Genomic DNA, 20,557 nt, shown 5'->3' on the forward strand with positions numbered 1-20,557 from the left:
GTTATCCGTCCTCTAGAATCAACTCCTTGAAAGGTCGCTTAAATCCAGGTGGTTCACGTGATGTCTTTATCAACGTAACTATTCCTAAAGAAAGAGGAGGAGGAGCGGGACGAAGTGCTGTGGACTGAGCGGGTGCTCACCGCTTGTGGCGGGTCAGGACGCCCGCTTTCAGGTGAGGTGTCGACAAGCACAGGCTCTTATTGTCATCACGTGTACACAAGGACGGCGCCACAACTTCCCGAGAGGTGAACAGATGTACAGCGTCGTTAATTCAGAAAGTTAGACACGAGTTGATATCAACCCAGTATAAAACGTCTTCAGGGAGAGATGCAGTAGTATAATATGTACTTTATTGATTTTGATTTGTAAATGGAGCCATCTATGAACAAGTACTGTTAAATTTTTCATACAGGGTGGACAGACAGATATGGTTTCCACGCCTCGCAAGAGCTTCTGGAAGCGGCGAGCACATGCTGGGTCTGGAGTATATGAGAAGCTGTCCCTCGACAGTGTCCACTTCCTCCTCCGTCCTGTTAAAATCTCCCTGGTGTATTTTGACCTGCGTTTCAGGATCAGCACCAGGTTTGTTACATTCAGAATGGAATTTTACCCCAAGATGCCTTTTAAAATATGTTACTGACATAATACGAAATTCTAACACGAAGCCAGAGACTCCTACTCACGATGTTTTTAACAGTAGTTATCGTAGGTAAGTCCTACTTTGATGGAATCGACAATTGGTTATGTCTTACTTTACTTATCATCTTAAACAATATTAGAAACAGGTCGAACGAAAATTTGTAATTTTAAATATATCACCGTATAGAAAAACAGGAGACGAAGGTGATGCACTAGAGGTAAGGCCCGGTTACAAGTGCAGCTGACCAGGTGCTGTTAAGAAACCCTCAGTGACAGTACCTTCACTGTAGTAAGTTATATGACATTTTCTTCAATATATACATTTTATACATATATTGCAGTATATATAATATATATGCAAAGCCGTCATTCATCACTAGAAACTCGCTCATCTCTGAATGCGAATATCGAGCGTTTCGAATCCCACTGGACTGTGTTGGAAAAGTATCCCAGTCTCATAGGCAACCACTGCCTACACTCAGTTATTAATTGAAGAAGGTTTCGTGCTTTGCAAAGATTTAAAACAGCAGGGGATCAGATTTGAAAGATTATTTACACACACGATTTATAAACTCCAGGTCGCTGTGTGATTGAGTATAATGCATTTCAAGGTGTCGACTAGGTTACTGATCATCGGCGCTCTGAATACATGCCGACTACACTCACCACTTCGAGGTTGACCCATCTGGATACCCCGAAATATCATTAAAAATAGGCTGATATTATATTAAAATTCTCTTGGTTTGCTTACATTACGACTCAAAGACGACAGAAAAGCTTTGGAACACTGGTCTTAACCCTTTTACTACCATGCCTCCTATTTTTAGAATTGACCTTACCTCCACGCCTGCCCTTTAGCTGAAATTTGAAATAAAATTTACTCCCAGATTTTTAAAGAAAATTAAGAAATGTAAGTCTTTTATCGAATTTGAATTATGCCATTATCACTAACCGTATCATTGGTATGGAACTGAACAAATTGCTTCGCTTGCTTGAGATTTGCGAAGTTCTGGCTTCGCCCGGGCCTTTCACTTATGGCCCGGCCTGTGTCAGCTTTTTATGGCGATTCCATTTTCTTTGTGAAATTATGGTGAATAGATATACAAATAATAATGGGTGTACTGAAATTATATTAAAGACCAGACACAAAAAGAAAGGAGCTATAATTCATGACGTTTCGCATCCGACTAAGATCCTCAACAAAAAAATTAAACCAAAAGCTATTTTATCGTTTGCATGTACAGTTTTGTCTGACTCGAATCCTTGTATTGTTCGTAAAACGTGGCAAAAATGTCAAACTAGCGGACGCTTTTTCTGAGATTGTAAATTTGTGTGATTATGTATTTGGTATTCGTTAGGTTGTCCTTATTAAATGTCTGTAGTTATGTATGTACCTAAAATTTTCAAATATTTGTCAACCCGGTGAACAGATCGTATATATACGACTTATTAACATACGATTCACATTTTCTGAAGCAAATTCACATACACCATATTAAATACGGACGCCAAAATTAGATACGTCGTGTAGATACTACAGAAAGTATATATATTTTTAATAGATTTCCCTAGGACTGCGAGAAAAAAATCAAAGGATCATTTATATATTTCGTTCGATATTGCAAAAAAACACGACCGCGAAGAGTACAAAATAACTTAAGAATTTGATGTTCTGTATCAAATACAAAGAAAAAGGTTTTTGATTGTGTATTTTCTCGAAGTCGGTTCAATCCACACTGTATTACTAATACAACTGAAATATGTACATAAAAGCTGAAATTTGCGAATTTTCGAAATACTAACGCGTGCATTCTTGCAAAAATAGAGAAAAAAAAATAAAAATGTAATAATTCTGGCTTTTCTTACCAGCTTTTGTCAATGGAATGAAATGCTGTATTAACCCTCAATTTTAGGTCTGCCATTAAATACCATCAGTAGTGATTCTCAGAATTGTAGTTTCTTTCATTACATTCGTCTATTGTTACGTACCTTATGACTGATCAAAAACTCAGTTATATATGCAAATTATAGCACACACACACAACCCCACACCCACACAACCTCACCCCCCCACACACACACATACACATACACATCTATACCCCAGCTTCAACTTCTAATGCATTGGTTACATTTACAGTTACACTCCCCCAGGTTAGGGGGAGTTTGGTTTACACCTGATGGTGTAATAATTATGTTAATGACATATTTAGCAAATTTTCAAAATGATATAAAGGATACTTCATTACCCCTGACATTCTCAAGTGGGCAACAATAATGTTCGAGTCTGTCTAGTTCTTCAAGTAAACACTCCACAGCCTGGCCAAATGGGTGATAAATCATAACTTAATCTTATTTGAAGTCAAATTATGTCTATAAACCAAAGAAAACCTGAAAACATCAGGTAGTGACACAGGATCATTACTGATGTAATGAAGTAAACAACTCATAAACTTTCATCTGTAGGAGCAGTTATGTTCAGCCTGAACAGTTAGATGCTGTTTAAGTTTTGAGACCCATCAGTGGTATACCAGTTGAATAAATCTTGGCTTGGGATCTACAGTTATACAGATCCAGAAGACAACAGCCTTAAAAAGAAGCATTATGATTAGTCTATTTGTCAAGTACCAGGATCAGTTCCCAAAATCACAAACATTACGATAGGGGGAAAGTAAGGAGTTTATGGATGTATTACTCAATACTGGTATTTAGTTCTCAATTGACAGCCTGGCATAGTTCATAATATGAGTGAAGCAAAACCATGCACATTCGGTAGGAAAAAGACCTCTGTGCATAAAAGTTAGTTTATGGTTTCAATAAGTCTTCCAAAGGTCTGATTTTTTTATCATGAGAATAATAGTGAAACATGTTTTGAATTGCACCAGCTAAAGGAAAAATGTATTGCACCCCTCAGTATGCACATACCATAATGAATTGAATTACTATTAATGCTGATGATTGAGTGCAAGGAACAGGCTACAGTTACTCTTAAGAAGAAGGGAGGTATCCTTTCGTACTTTAAAAAACACTTCTAATTTTCACCAGTGGTGTTATTAACTTTGCGCAAACTTCTATCCTTATCAGCTTGGTCGTCAAACTGCTATGCTGGCTTTAAAATGCTTTTAATAAATCAGTTGTTTTCAAAAGTATCAAAGAACTGTATTGCCTTTCCCGTCAGATGAGGGAAGTTGTTTGTACTGTATTAAATAAAAGAAAGCCCAAAAGTTGACGGTATTTGAGAAGCTTGCTAATTCACAAAGTAAAATTAAGGTGCATTCTTATATTGACTTGGAAAAAGTTTATTGCAGCTCATCATTTACATAATACCTGGTGTGACAGAGTCAAAACTTGGCACCCATGCATTCAACTGATACTTCATTATAAAATTTTTTATTTTGTGGAAAGACCAAGTTTCAGAACTGGCATGAACCAAAGGTAATCCAAATTCATCTTCTGAACAATGACTGGTGCTCATAAATTGTTTTTATTGGCTTTTTACATGTGATTCTCATGTACAAAAGCAAAAGAGAATCAACATATTGCAACAATTTTTCTTTTAAAAACTGTCCCTGAAAATTGCCTTGAAGTCTTCTTCCTACAGATGTACACTTTTTTTTTATTGTCCAATTCTTCAGTCAATATTTTTGCTTTGGATTGGAAAACATTCAGTCATTACAGTTCTTTTTATCTGATCACAAAAAATCATTGCTGTAATCTTAAATTTGAGAAATAAAGCCCAAGCTAAAATAATTTGACTGTGCAACTGTTCTTTGGGACCAGCAAAATAATAAAACCATTGGACACAGATTTTATTAGCACTTCCTTTTTGCTGACCATAATGATACAAGGTTGGTTAAACTATCTATTTTTTTTCTATGCTCTGTTAGATTGGAAGTATACCTTGAATACACCTTAATCAAATTACAATTCAGCCCCTCTTGATGGAGCACCACCAACTATTGTGGACACAGAGTATGATCAAAGGGCAAATGTATTTATTTTTCTTATGTTGAGGCTTTTTTCTTACTGTAAAAATCTTTTGTTTTTAAAAATTTCCACTTAAAACTGCATTCATCATGTTCACAAACAAAAAATATTTTTACACTTTTAGAAAATAATAAATAAAAATGTCTGAAACAATGAATCACAACAATGCAGAAAGTCCACTACAATCCACAAGCTTTATTGACAGTACCATTATTAATGCAATACAAATCAAGAAGCAATTCAAGTGCAAAAATAATTCGCACTCTATATCTTTCTGAAAGTGATGCTAAGATTCTGTAAAGTATTCCTTTAATAATCAAAACCAAAAATAATCTTCATAAATCGGTACGTGTGCTGTTGCAGGTAAGTAGTTGTCACTGCTCAGAGCATCTAAATTTGCCTGAATTTGCTCATTTGATCATACAACTGGTAGAGTTGGTCTGATTAAAACTGCAAAAGACTACAGGACTCTGTAGTTCCCACTTTGGTGTTTGAGAGACTCCTTGCTGCTGCTGTGAGAAAACAAAGAAAGCAGTAAAAATGTAAGTAAACTTTATCAATAAAATAGTAGGCCATTATCATTAAGTATAGTAAAGTTCTGATTTTGCTTTAAAATTTACTTTGATATCCCTCTTCATATTTCATCACCAGATCCAAATAAAAGGTAACCTTTCCGCTTTTCCAACAATTTTAAAATGCCCTGTCCACACTATGGCAAATCACATCCACATTGAGTACAAACAGATATGACATCATACGCAGAGAAATCACATACTCAAAAGCAAACTATCAAATGACCCTCCCTTTGTAAAGGTGGAAATGCACCCAAGCCCTAGCAACCACATTTACATGCCTAGGAATTCAACTATCTATACCTGTAAGCTTAGTAGGGTTCCTTGCCTATGACTTCAACACAAACTGCCACCACTCAATGGATCCAGTTTATGCCTGCATGTGGAAGGCCTTAAAGAACATGTATTTGCTAATATAAAAGAAAGTAACTGTGGGAATTACCAGGTCAGTTGTAAATGTTGCATGGGTGTGAGTTTGTCTTGCAATCTGATGAAGCAGTCTTCAGGTGAAGTTCATGAAATATCTGGTCAGCTGTTGATATGAGAAGGTATCAGTGACAGTCTATATCAATCAAAGATTCCCTTTTCTACTCTAACATTTTGAGATACTGTACTGTGCACATTTCTCTTCTTTGACTATAAAAAAAATTAGTTACTCATATACAAAGAGGAATACAAGAATTTAGTCTGTTCAACCTTAGGCATTCCATTTAAAGACATTTCCAACATACTTTCTGTAGTGAGTACCCTTTTCACAACATCAAAGTGAGTTTCATCTCACTCATTTCCTTCTCTCGCTCCCAATTATGCCTAGCCTCCTATTTCCCTCTCTTGACATATTTTCATATCCTTCCGTATCCTTTCTATCATCCTCCTATTCTTCTCGCATCTTTCTCTGATCTCTTTCTTTTTTATATCCCTCACCCCCTTCCCATATCTCCCTCCTTCCTCTATGTTCATATCTCCCTTCTTATCATATATCTCCTTTTGCCCTCTCTTTTCATACCCGCATTCATCCTTGTCTTCTTTTCATTTTCCACTCGATGTTCCCTCTTCCCAGTCCTCTTCCTCTCCCTCCCCTCTCCCTCGCCATTCCTTTTACTTCGATTCTCCATATCGACTATCCATTCATTTTCTTCTGCCTCTCCATCTCCCCTCCTACCCTGTCCCATCTACCTTTCCTTCTCCTTTCATTGCCTCTGGAGTCTGCCTCAACATTTCATTCCTCTCCCTCTCCTTAGGATCCTGTTCCGTTCTTTCAACTTCCACTTTCTTATTCTCTTATTTATCTGTCCATCACTTTAAGTTTCCTCTTCTTTAAACCCCTCCATCTCACTACATTTCTCAATGTCCTCTCACCTCGCTCGCTCTTCCTTACTTCCTCTCCCTTTACACCTCCATCTCCTTCATTTCTCCTCTCCATTTCCTTCTTCCTCTCCCTTCCCCCCCTCCCTTAACTTTCCTGTCCTGTTTCTCTCCCTCAATCCCTTCATTTATTCCTCTCCCTCTGCCCTTCATTTCCTATCTTTTCCCCCCTTCTACTTTACTTTAACTCCCCTCCATCTCATTTCCCTCTCTCCCTTTCTATTTCAACCTCCCTCTCCCTCTCCTCTCTTCCATCCATTGATTTCTATTTCTATCGTCTCATTAATTTCCAAATCCTTTTCCTCTCCTTATTGCAGCTTACCCTCATCCCTAATTTACAGAAACTAACTGAAGAACAGCATCACGGCTCTCAGATAAACTTTGTTGTCGCAATGTTTCCCCTCCCCATTTGTGGCATGTATCGTACTGTTCCACAAACATGGCTCATCTGGGGTCATTTTCACACGCTTGAGCTGTTCTCCAAGGAAAGATGGCGTCTTACCATCCATGTGCTGCCTGTGGATATAAAAACTGTTAAAAATATAAATCTGAGACATTACATAACATGTGAAAATTCACAATCGACAGTACTGCCACATCAATTCAACTCAACATAACAAAATCCAAAAACAAACACACAAAGATAAGTGTGTGTGCCTGCATAGGTGCAGCACACACACACGCGCACGCTCACGCTCACGTTCACGCACGGCCACACCACAGAAAAACAAACTAGTATTTCTAAAAACACTAGTATTCTGAACATGTTTATCCTCAAAAATTTTATTGATTATTACAAAAAAAATCATCTAATAAAAATAAGAGGTTATCATATCAGATTAACAATAAGTCATGGAGAAATGAAAAATCTCTCAAAAGACTGGATTATTATGCCAACACCAACCCATACAGTGTCTCTTTTTTTTTAACTTATCAGGATAGTTTAAATACAGTGTATCCGCAGAAAAATAAATAATAAACAGTGAACTATTAATCTGACACTTATTAATGTTCATACCAATCCCATCAAAATACTTAAATAACTGTATCTTGAGAGCTTGTTACACCAGGCAATGGGAAATATTGTGAATCTTCTCAATTACAAAAGGAGCATATACACATACGATGATGAAAAAAATTTTGGGTGATACCTGTTAACCATGAAGACGGAAAAGGGTATTAGTACATACCTGCTGTAGATTTTATGGGTCTGTGGGTATAATCAACTGTCTGTCCTTTTCAACGGCCAGGCCAAGAGACGAAATTAATTTCTCTTTTCTCTTCTGAAAATAGTGCAAAATATAGCAACTCAAAAACAGATAAACCCGTGAAGAGATGAATGTTTTATTATGCATGAGTAAATGGCTATATTCTATTTCATTATTAAAAAGAATTTTACTTGAACGATCTAGTGGAAATATAACATAAAAGCATACCCTGTGAATGTCCAGCACAGCGTGAGATGCACAACACGACTAAGAGAGGCCTTTGACTTTACTGATATCCGTTGGCATGATTATAAAGAGATCCCTCCTCAAATCTGTTCATATTGTGAGGAAAATTACAACAGGAAGTATTAATAAAACATTAGAAAGGTATAATATCAATACGCTGGAAAAACATTACAAAAATAGTTGTAAACATTATATATATATATTTATATATATATATATATATATATCTATATATATATTATATATATAGATATTATAGATGAGATAGATAGATGTATATCTACATATATACAGAGAGCAGATAGACAGATATATTAGAGTATATATATATATATATATATATATATATAATATAATTAGAATATCTATATTATATATAATATATTATATATATTATATATATATACATAATATACATATATATTACATATATTATTACATTATAATTTATACATATATATTAAATTATATAGTATACATATAGAAACATATATATGACATAGATTTATACATATAGATACATATATATAATATATTATTATATATAGATGATATATTATTATATATATATACATATATAAATGTATACATATATAATATATACATTATCATATATATATATATATATATCTATGTACCATTTACTATATTCTATATATATTATAACTATATATATATATAGTATATAAATATATAAATATATATGTATATCTATAATATGTATATTATATATAAATATGTAATATATATATAGTATATATATATGTATAATATATGTATATATATATGTACTATCTATGTATATATATATATATATATAGGGATTATATGATATATAGATGTATAATATGTATTATTAGTATATATATATATATATATATATATAACATATATATATATGGTATATATATATATTTTTTTTTTTTTGTATATAGATATTTTTTTTGTCATTAATTTTAATAATATATTTTTTTTCCTTGGATGTATTAGTATATATATATATAGATTATATATCTATATATATAGATATATATATATATATATCTATAAACATATATATATACATATAGATGAGTGATATAGAGAGATATATAGATATGCTATGGATATATACAGAGATAAATATATAAATATTATACTTATATACATATATATATATATATATATATAACATATGCATATATATAATTATATATAATATATATTATATTATATATATATATATATAGATAGATTATAATTATATGTACATATAAATATATATACATACATATACACATATAACATAACACTAACATATATAGAATTAATATATATATTATATAATTAATATATGATATATATATATATATAGTAGATATATATATAACATAATTATACATTATGAGATATATTATAATATATTATATATCTATGCTATATATATATATATATATATATAAAGTGGAAAGGGTACAGAGGAGGGGGAAATTGAATACAGTGGGGATATATAAAAGGGGATAAAGGTTTACGGCAATCAGATCAAATGAGAGTATGGTGAGGCGGAGAGTAACACTGATGAGGAAAATTGCAAAGAGTATTAATACAGTATAAGAAATGATAGTTGTAGAAGAAAGAGAAGAATCCAAAGGATGAGATAAGGAAACAGGAAGATGTAAAGTATCTAAGAAGAATGTCAGGAGGGAAGAGGATCCAGACGACATTGTTGTGACATAAGGAGTCATAGGTGAGCATTAAGTGGGGTGCTAAGGAAAATGGGGAAGGAAGAGGAAAATGTGATGACATGGCAGAGGAGAGGATGGGGTGTTTTTTGGGTGGAATGGGGAGGAAGAGGGGTAGGGGAAACTGAGAAGAGAGGATGGATATCGGCAATACGCTGAATAGTAGGAGCGAATGGAAATGCGAGGTGATGAGGAAGTGGAGCATTCTCTTGGGTCTGTTTAGGAATTTTGAATTAATATCTTCAAGCGTTTCTGGAGGGGAGGGTCTGAGAATTTAAGGTTTTCTTATTGGAATAGAAAACGAGAGACAAGATGTCCAAGGATCAGGGGGAGAGGTGCGGCAAAGAGAGGAAATGGTAGGGAGAAGATGGAGTGAGGAACATTTAGATTATCTGGTGTAACAGGTAGAGTGAGAAGTAGAAGGAGTAAGCACTGGGGAAGTGGTAGACGATTGGAGTATCTGGATTTAGACTGGAAAAGGAATTTGACTGGGGGAAAAAGAGGTAAGAGAATGATGGTTCAGGCAGGAGGGAAGAGGATATGAGGGAGATTACTGAGGACTTCTTGAGAAGATGGGAGGGGTTGCAAAAACATTTTAGGAAATAGGTAGAAAGGGGAAACAACCTAGTCTGTATGCTAATTGTCTGGCCTCATTGTAGAGTGACATATAATTGTAAGCAGGGCAGCTCTTATAAAATAAAATTATAGGGTGCCCACCACAAACTGGCACATGTGCATGACTGAGCAGGAGCAATTTGAACGGCAGACCAGTTGGGACATAGAGGGCAATGGGCTGTTGAGGACAGTGTGTGGCTGGGTGGCCAAAATGCCAACATTTCCAACACTGGACAGGGATAAGGTCAATATGGTAGGAGCTGCGAGCAGGACACTCTACCAATATTACTTTATGGGAGATCATGTCTACAGAAGCTACCCTTAGCAAAAATTGGTGTAGGATTTACAATTAGCAAAAGACGGCACTGCCTCATAGTTGGAGGCATGCAAGCACAGTCATTTCCATAGTCTAACTAATCTCGTTGTAGACAGGACAATGAGTCAGAGAGACAGAAACAGTTCCAGTACAAGTATTAAGTGGAGCAGTGAGGTGGGCAGGAATAGATGCCAGTGAGGTCCAGTCAGGATAGACAGGCACTTAGACTCAGATGTAAACATGACAAGGTGTGAATGATGACAGAACGACCGCAAAAGGAGACTTTGCCTACATATTTATGGAGAATTTTGTTCGAAGAGAAGAGTATGTCAGAGTACTGAGTTGTAGGGGGAATCACAAGAATCGATTCCCATTTGGCTGGGCAAAAAGGGTACTTAAAAGGTTGCAGGGGTGAGGTGGTGGCAGTAGAAGAACAAGGGGGGTTGAAGAGATGGTAGTATGGTTGGGAGGAAGGACAATAAGATGAAGAGTAGTTTTTTAAGCAGGGGGGGGGGGTAGACAAGACGAAGACTGTGCAGGAGATGGGAGTGGGATGATGTTGGGTGAGAGGAAGGGTGTATTCTGGGGTTGAATAATAACTGGGTGAATGGATATTAGAGTTGACAGCAAACATCGAGGCGGGGTATAAATATCAGTGGTCGGAAGCCACGATCAAAGGAGAGCAGAGATCGGGAAACCAATGAAAAGCAAACTTTAGATAGGCTAGTTGTTGATAATAGGGCAAATCCATAATGCCTGCATTATTGGCCAATGGTTGAGCCTGAAATAAATGGGAGAGGAAATGGTCCTATCCTCAGGGTCCCCATGAGGGTAAGGGCTAAGTAATTAACAAGGGAATACATGCCCATAGGCTCCCAGAAGGCACATTCAAGACTGACACAAAGCCTTTGATAATGTTACACCAAGGGGAATGTTTACTGAGGCAGAGAGAAATAGGAACAGCTCCAACTTAAGAACATTAAGAAATAGAGTCATAAGCAAGACAGTACTAAAACTGCTGCCTGCAGCCTAGATATTTACCAGCAAAATTACAAAAATTATCCCTGCGATATCAATGCTCAGAGACAAACCACCCTTACACAGGCCAGAGGTCTTAATGTTACAGTTTTTTCTATAAGTCCATTTCTTATAAGATGGCATAAAATGCTATTTAAGGGGGGTATAAGGGGAACTCCCCTTATAGATAGTTGGAAAGGTTACATTTAGATAAATAAATAGATAGTTGGAAAGGTTACATTTGGGTTCTGGGGTTTCTATGATACCCAATGTTTAAGTAAATGTGAATAAAATGTTGGGTTGAATTAAATATATACAAAATCTTGGTTTTGGCACTGGTTTTTTGCATCCTCTTGTTAACACATACCAAGCCTTTTTACTTTAGCTGTTCAGCCATAAAAAAAGTCCTTTACCAATATACATCACAACTTAATTTGTAGGCCATCTTATTCCATAATGCTTGGTATACGTAAAAATTATTTTATCAATTGTAAGACATGTTGTAATAAATAATTTTTCAGAATACTTTTACATAATAAATCACAACTAATGTATCAAGGTTCCTATCCACTCTCCCTATCCAAATACAGAAAAACTGTACTGCAGAAATACCTTTAGTAAACAATGTTGGACCTGATTGCAGAGAAGCATGAAGGTACCAGGGAACCTGCAGGAGTGAAATACGAAATAGTTACACCAAAATGTCCACCCTCCTGGGTGGCTGCTGCGTCCCCAATCCCCACCTAGGCAAAGAAAGAATGATCCTACAATTTCTTGGGTCTACCTTCCATGTCCTCCACTGTATTGGACCAAATGGGGGGGGTTTGAGTGGTTCTCCTGCATAATTTCCTACATGTGTAGTCGCAAGTAGAGGGTGAGGGAAATCCATCCATACAAAACGGTTATGTGAAGGCATTGTGAAAATATGTATTTTACCATATAATTCCAGATACATTGCACCAATACTACGATTTAATGTGATAAGGGTTGGAAGGTGATAATCCATATCATAAATCAGGATACATGATAAACTAAGTAAAAAAATAAAAAATGTATGAAACAGCTTTGACATAATACCAAGGGTACCTAGTAAATGACAGTAAGAAAACTAGGTCACAATTTGGAAACGAAAGAAGAAACCTTTTGAGTAAGCTGCAACATTCTATTGTATGAAAAAACCCAAAAAAACGCCCTCTCGCTTGTGCTCACAATCAGACTGATCGACAAAACATTATGCTCGTTGCCGATGTGCTATTTATTGTTGTGAAACAGATATGCCGGTATACCGTGTATATACACATGTGAGCACACACACACAAACACACAAACACAAAAACAAAAACAAACAAAAACACACACACACACAACACACACAAACACACACACACACACACACCAAACAACGCACCAACACACACAAACACACCACACCAACACACACACCAACACACACACACACACACACACACAAGTGTATATATATAATAATATATATAATATATATATATATATATATATTTAGTATATATATGAAATAGTGTGGTATATATAATATATGAGATATATATATTATGATATATGAGATATATTTATAATATATGTATATTATTATAATATATATTATATAATATATATATATGTTATGTATATATTATATATATAATTATAGCAGGATATATATCGTATAATGGGTGTTGTCGTGTGTGTGGTGTGGGTGTGTGTAGTGTGTGGTGTGTGTGTGTGTGTGTGTGTGTGTATGTAATATATGTATATATATATATATATAGTATATATATATTATATATATATATATATAGTGTGTGTGTGTGTGTGTCTGTGTGGTGTGTGTGTGTGTTATTTATATAGGTATATGTTTTAACCACACAACACACACACACACACACACACCACACACACACACACACACACCCACCACACACACAAACACACACAATATATACTATATATATATAATATATATATGACTATATATATATATATTTATAGATATATACATATATCATATTTTTTTTTTTACACACACACATATTCATATACACTATATACACACATATAGAGATACATGTTATGTATAATATATATATGTATTATAAACACATATGGCAATAATAAATATTATATACACATTATATTATGTATATTTATTATTATTATTATTATTAATATTATTATTATTATTATTATATTATTATTATATATATATATATATATATACTATATATATATATATACGGGTGGTGCTACACGCGTCAAAGGTGAGGAAGCATGGTTGGTAGCTAGATGCTATAAGTGCCTTGGATGCACTTCTACGCTGTGGCTTCCACATGATAGCTCAGTGCGAAAAAGAGCAGCTTTGCAAAGTTCTCCCCTGCGCCAGGTCACAGCCCTCTCCATATCAAGAATTCTGCAGTGCCTCCTCTTGCCACTGAGCACCTTGCGGTCCAGGCTAAAAGTGGGGGATCTGGAGCAGCATGGGGCACCAGAAGGTACCTTCGTTAGGCCACAGCGTGTGACACACTCTGGCTCCGATAACAAACTCCTGGCCCCTAGCCACCTGGGGTAATGGGCGGCTCGGGGAGGTGGGCCTTGCCAGGACTCCTCCCCCCAGAAAGACCACCGGCAACGTCAAAAAATAACATGGATATGTGTAGTGAACGGCTCGCGAAATCTCTCGTCGTTCACTCAAGGAGGTATATAAAACCATGTCAGATATTATTCTCACCTCCACATCTACACAGCCTGGAATAGTCTAAATGGTTCGAGAACTAAAAGAACTCGAGGGGCAAAATCTGTAGGAGCCACGGCGTGGCGAAAGTTTTGCCCTCCCCCCCGCGGGAAAACTATGAGGGGGGATACGGGGGTAGGTCTCGTCTTGTCAGCAACTGAGGAGTCCCCGGAATGGGCCTTCCTAAGATAAGGGGTCGTGTTGATATATTTGTACACAGGAAGTGGAGAAACATTGTGGAGATATTTATTCGGAAAGTGACCCTAGTGGTTGGTTGCCTTCTTTATTGTATTGTATCTGTGTGTTTGACAGTTCGTTTTAACGTTTACGTTTTACTGTGCCAGTGATTTCGTGTTCGTGTTTAGTTTTTCTGTTTTATGTGCCAGTGCCTTGCATGGTTATTCCGATATTTTTACTGTCCGTTTGTAGTTTTAATAAATGTTATCAGTTATACTTTTATATTACCGTCTCCCTGAAAATTGTGAAAGAAAAAGGATCTATTCGATTGGACCAGTTCTAAGCATTAATTACGCTACTCATTGCGTTGGAGAGTTCTCCCGCACACGCCATCTCCTCGACTTTATTTCACGGTGTAGCCGACGCTTTATATATTTCGCGACCCAACACCAGAACCATAAACACACGCTAACATTCATGCTAACACAATCTATCGGTCTTTCCCATTTCTCTTCTACACCTAATTCCGCCTGTCTTTTTTACAACGACATATTCGTTCCCATTACGATACTTAAATGGGTGTGGCAGGACGCTATTTTACACTTTCGCTTTGCGAAATATAATTGTATAGTTCTACAAAACGGCACACATGGTTGTATTTTGGTTGACGAGCGGTGGTACGAACATTTAGAGTCATTAAACATGGCTTGAGTCGGTAAACGTAAACAACCTTATACGGGTTGAAGCAAGCGCTGCGTAGAATAAAGGTGTCTTACGTAGGCCTAAACTACAGGTAAATGAAACAGTGGGTTAACCGTAAAAGCCGTGACAGTTCATTTGTTATTAAGTTCTTGTACTTCATTTTAGCGTTGTATTGCATCTGGTACTTCGATATGAAAAAGCGAAGTAGGCGAGGCTTGAGATCAGGGTATACCCGGGACATCATCTTGCGACGTTCCCACGTCAGCGAAGCTATCTCGCGAGTATTGTCAATGCAGTGCGAGAAAACATTGATCTACCATGTATCCCGAAGAGCTGAATCGAGATGTCAGCAATTATCCAAAGTGAGCAATTGGCTGCCCATGCAAGAGCAAAATATGCTGCATTAGCTAAAAGCTATGGCGCCTCGTTAATGGAAATAGTAACAGTAACAGTAATAGTAATAGCAACGGTAATAGTAATGCTGATAATTCTCACTCCGCCTTCAGTGGAGTAGTAGTTAAAAGGTACGGTTCCCGCCTTTTAAGCACGAGAAATTCGCCTCACAACCCTCTAACACCGGGAACCAGGAGGTTAGAATCCTGGATCCGACACCATCGAGAACGGACGCAACCAAGAACAGACGATGCTCATATATGAGCTGCCAGGAGTTCTGCCGTGTACAGCCTATCTCATTGTAAAATCTCCCATTTTCGATGGCACAATTCATGGGTTGAATTTAAAGAAAGATACGTCTTAAATTCAGGGTTACTATCTCGTCCACTGATTTTTACAACCATCGTGAACTAGTTACAAAACTAGCTACCAGGGCAAGCGCCCGCGATTTTTTAAAACTTTTTGTCAAATAGAATCGTAGGCTATCAGGGCGTGAAAGATTTATCCGAGGGCGAAGGAAATGCCAGAGAACTAATCGCCGGGTATTTTTCCAGGCTTGCACGTGGCTGAGAGAAGCCCACTAGCCTGAGGAGAGGAAGATTCGCTTCAGGCTTTAGTGGATGCAGCACAGCGATCTGGAGCATGTTCGGCGTGGGTAATGGTAAACGTGCTGCAGCACGCCCAGGTAAAGACGAAGAAGTGTCACGTGTTTGGAACCCCATCAAATCTGTCATTCATAACCTCTCGTACCCACAGTGGAGAAAGACTGTAGGGGGAGGCAGATGTGTGTCAAGGCCATCACATTCCACTTAGGTGTTATACCGGTAACGAAGCAGAGTCACATGTCTAGAATTGTTCCCTTTCTTCCTCTGCCACGGGTGCGCGCCATTCCCAGCTTACCAGATGAGGGCGAATCCAGGGGGAAATTAAATTCTAACATAATTCCGCTATGATCAACGCCAATCAATGACATATAAAGTAGACGACCTCTTGTATCTTGAAGGTCAAGGAATATTTTGCACTGCTTACATAGACACCGGGTCAGAGGGTGTAACTTTAAGAAAAATGCTTTGAAGGCTAAAATGACATAAAGTCGCGTCAGACCTTCGGTCTCGCTCGTTAAGAGGGCGCTTAAGGGCCATTCATCGCACATAGAGGCGAACATTTCCTTTGGCCTTAACGAGGAAGTCAAATGTAAGCCATGAGTCAAACATCGTTCAGAGGAAGTTCGGTTCCCAGGCGAATTTTTAATTGTAAGGATGGTTAAGGAAGATTTAATTTTGTAAAATGGTTCTTTCCACTCACCACAAGGAGTATATACGCTTACGGGTTCGTGTACGAATGGCCTTTACGACACCCATCCTTGAGTATCAAAATGTTTCATGAGCCGTAACTTATGACTAAACATCAAGAAGAGGAAGGTTACTACGCAGTATTTTGTGCACAAAACGTAGTTTGCCCACCAGAAAAACTGCGGAAAGTTTGTATTAGGGGGGTTATAGAGATGGTAAGATGGATGCTTTTGGTCACGGGACAACACGTGTGACCCAGGTGGTAATTCTCGTAGTCTGACGCAACGTGTCCGAAGCCAGATAGCCATTTGGGTCAGTCAATTGCTTCGCCAAGTTCCCCGTTATCTTGCAACAAGGAGCAAACATCGCTCTCTTGAAAGGCCGTAGACAAAATCTTTGATCCGCAAGGGATGGATTTATGATTCTAGTTTAGATTTTAGAATGATTGTCATTAATAATGGCTCTCATTTTCTGATGGTTTTAATGATTTCTAATTTTACTAATTCGGTTTCTGATTTTGGTGAGGTTTATTACACAAATGCTTTGGATTTTAAGATTCGTCGTTTCATGATTTTAATGATTCTTTCGATGTACAGCATGGTACTGCCGTGATTTCGTTATGATTGATGACGACTTTGTCTTTCCTTCCCGTGACATGAGTACAGAAGTCTTCCCCATTTCTACTCCTATCGGGTGAGTCCTTTGTAAAGGACTGCTCAAATTGATCACCTTGGTCTCATAGACGTGATCAGGCTGATGGCTGTGTTGCAACGTCATGCTAATCATATTTGCATGAATCGCCACACTGGGGAAAGTACCTTTATTAAACATCATATCCCCACAGCAGACTCCGACCCGATACGCATCGCCAGTGGAGTTTGCCAGAGATGTGCGCGTGCCACGATCGAGAACGAATGCGATAGATGCTTGAGGGTAAGGGTCATTTCACCGTCAACATCTCATTGGTTGTTCACCCGTGGTGTGGTAAGGAAGAAAGGATGGAGGTTATACGTTTCTTGCGATTGATTATAGAAGGCTGATAGAGTAACCACTGCAGACGCATACCCAAGCTAGTGTTAGATCAAATGATTGATGAGTGTCAGGCACACAATGGTTTTTCTGCCCTTGATGCTAAATCCGGCCTATTGGACGATAGAAGTGGAACCAAGTGATAGACCAAAACGGCATTAGTGATGGCTTTAGGCTGCTTTCAATTGAACCGTATGACTTTTGGCTTGCGCTACAGCACACAAGACACATTTAAGTGCTATTAATGCTAGATATACTAAGTCAGTTTTGGGTGAAGCATGCTCTAGCCATCTCTAGACGATGTCGTCATTACTCGAGATCTTTCGACGAGCATTCTGTCTCACCTTGACGAGGGCTTGCCCTTAGCTCGGCGCCAGGATTCAGTCGAATGTTTCAAGTGTCAGCTGGCTGTAAACTCTTTAAATATTGGCTTTCTGTGACCCCAACAGGGTAGATCTCCTGATACTGAGAAGGTGGAAGCCATATCAGAGATGCAAACCTCCGCGGACGGTAAGGCAAGGCGCCGTTCAGTTTCCTGGGTGCCATGGCTTCTCAGAAAGACGTAGATAATTATGCTACGTTGGCGGGCCCCATTACCTCGACTGTTGCGAAGAAGGAAAATCGCGGTGTGGGGAATGTGAGAAACAGAACGCATTTGAGATAATGAAAACACCGGTTGGTTACAGCTTCTGTCTTGCGAAACCTAATTTTGATAGGCCATTCGAGGTTCACTCGGATTTGCCTCAGGTGTAAGCGATTGGGTCCCCGACCCCCCCCGCTTGATGCAGAGGGATGATAAGGGTGTCCCCCAGGCTGTTGCATATTATTCACGAAGCTGAGAGGATCGGAGCGCAATTATCCGGTCATTGATTTAGCGGACGCTCCCGTGGTGGAATCGGTACGCCATTACAATGCGTATTCTCTATGGTCGACCTTTTCCATCTACACAGACCATAGTACCTCGTTTATGTTTTCAAACAGCCAACTCAGCAGTTAGGATGACGAGGATGGGAGCCAGAACCTCTCTCTATAATTAATAATATAAAGTACAAGCTGGGAGCATCACATCAACTTCCCGCCTGTTAAGTAGAAAGGTAGATGCAATCGATTGCATGCTTGATTCGCAGCAGGTGGCCGAGCACAGAGAATGATCCGCTGTGGAAGAATTATATTCTACCTCAGGGAAAGAGAGGGCACCGAGGAGGAAGATTCCGCTTCCGCTCGATGAATTCGAATTGAAAAGGGCCTCATCTATCATCATCGTGTCTTGCCAGAGGGGTTGATCCAACAAACTTCGTCCTTCCCGATCTTTAAGAGGTAAGGGTTGGAGATCGTTCATTGTGAATAAATCTGCCGCTCACCCAGTATATTCAGAACGTATTGAAGCTTCGAGATCAATATTATTCCCAAAATGTTTGTCCGAGGTTCGGAGTTCGTGCAGTCTTGTGTCCAAGTGCAGAGTGAGGAAGGTCTTGCCTTCCAGGCAAGCACCTTCGCTTCTATGCCGAAGGTACGCAGCCATTGAGAGAGTCTCTGGCAGCTCTTCGAATGGTAAATTCAAGCAGAGGGCACAGTATGTCCTGGTCATCACTGATCAGTTTTCGCGGAGTGCAAATTCGGTGACCATTAGTCAAAAAGAGCTGGTACAGTAGCCGATGTTTCACGATAATTTCTTTCTTTGTTTGGGCCCGCCCCGGAATTATTAACAGATAACGGTAAGTGAGTTTACAAATAGACTATTTAGACAAGTTTTGTCAGATTTTAAGGTAAAAACTATGTATACGAGTGCTATCATCCACATGCTAATGGTAGGCTGAAAGATACACAGGGTCTGAAGGATTCTTTTAGCCACACTGGTAAGGTACAGCCACCCAAGATTGGGACCGGATGCTTCCTTATATGTCCGCTTCGCAATCAACACTAATCGATAACAGGAGCGTGGAGCCAGCGCCCCCTCGTAGTCTCCTTACAGGACGAGCGAGATATTTTCCCGCTAATCTACGAAAGACCAGGAAGGCAGACGCTGCAAGGATTCTCAGAGAATGGTCCTTCGTGAAGCTCGGATGCTGCAGTCCAGGCGCGAGGGATGCTGAGAGAGAGATGGGCGCGCGATACGACAAGAAAGTAAGCCGACCAGAGTTTCGTCCACAAGGTGGGAGACCTCGTTGTTGGTTAAGCTCATACGCCCGATACGACAGTCGTGTTAGCTAGCCTTGGCGCAGAAGTGGAGTGGGCCTTGGGAGAGGATAAAGCAAATTGGACCAAGAATTACGTCGTCGAGGGATACTTCAGCCGTACCAAGAAATAAAGTGCCCCATCAATCAGCTGAGGAAGTAGTGCCTCGAGAAGACTCCGCTTTGCCTGAACAGCCGCCCGAGACCCGAGGAGGGAAGTTGATTGATCACAGACGGCCGATGATCGAGATGAACCATCTTTCGTTTCTGATGGACGAGGAGACGATTAGCAGAACCCAGAAATCCCGGGACCGACAGTCGAAAGAAATGACCAGAACGAGGAGGCATCGCCCATTGC

Source organism: Penaeus monodon, chromosome 10 (genome assembly GCF_015228065.2).
Source record: "Penaeus monodon isolate SGIC_2016 chromosome 10, NSTDA_Pmon_1, whole genome shotgun sequence".
Classification (NCBI taxonomy): Eukaryota; Metazoa; Arthropoda; class Malacostraca; order Decapoda; family Penaeidae; genus Penaeus; species Penaeus monodon.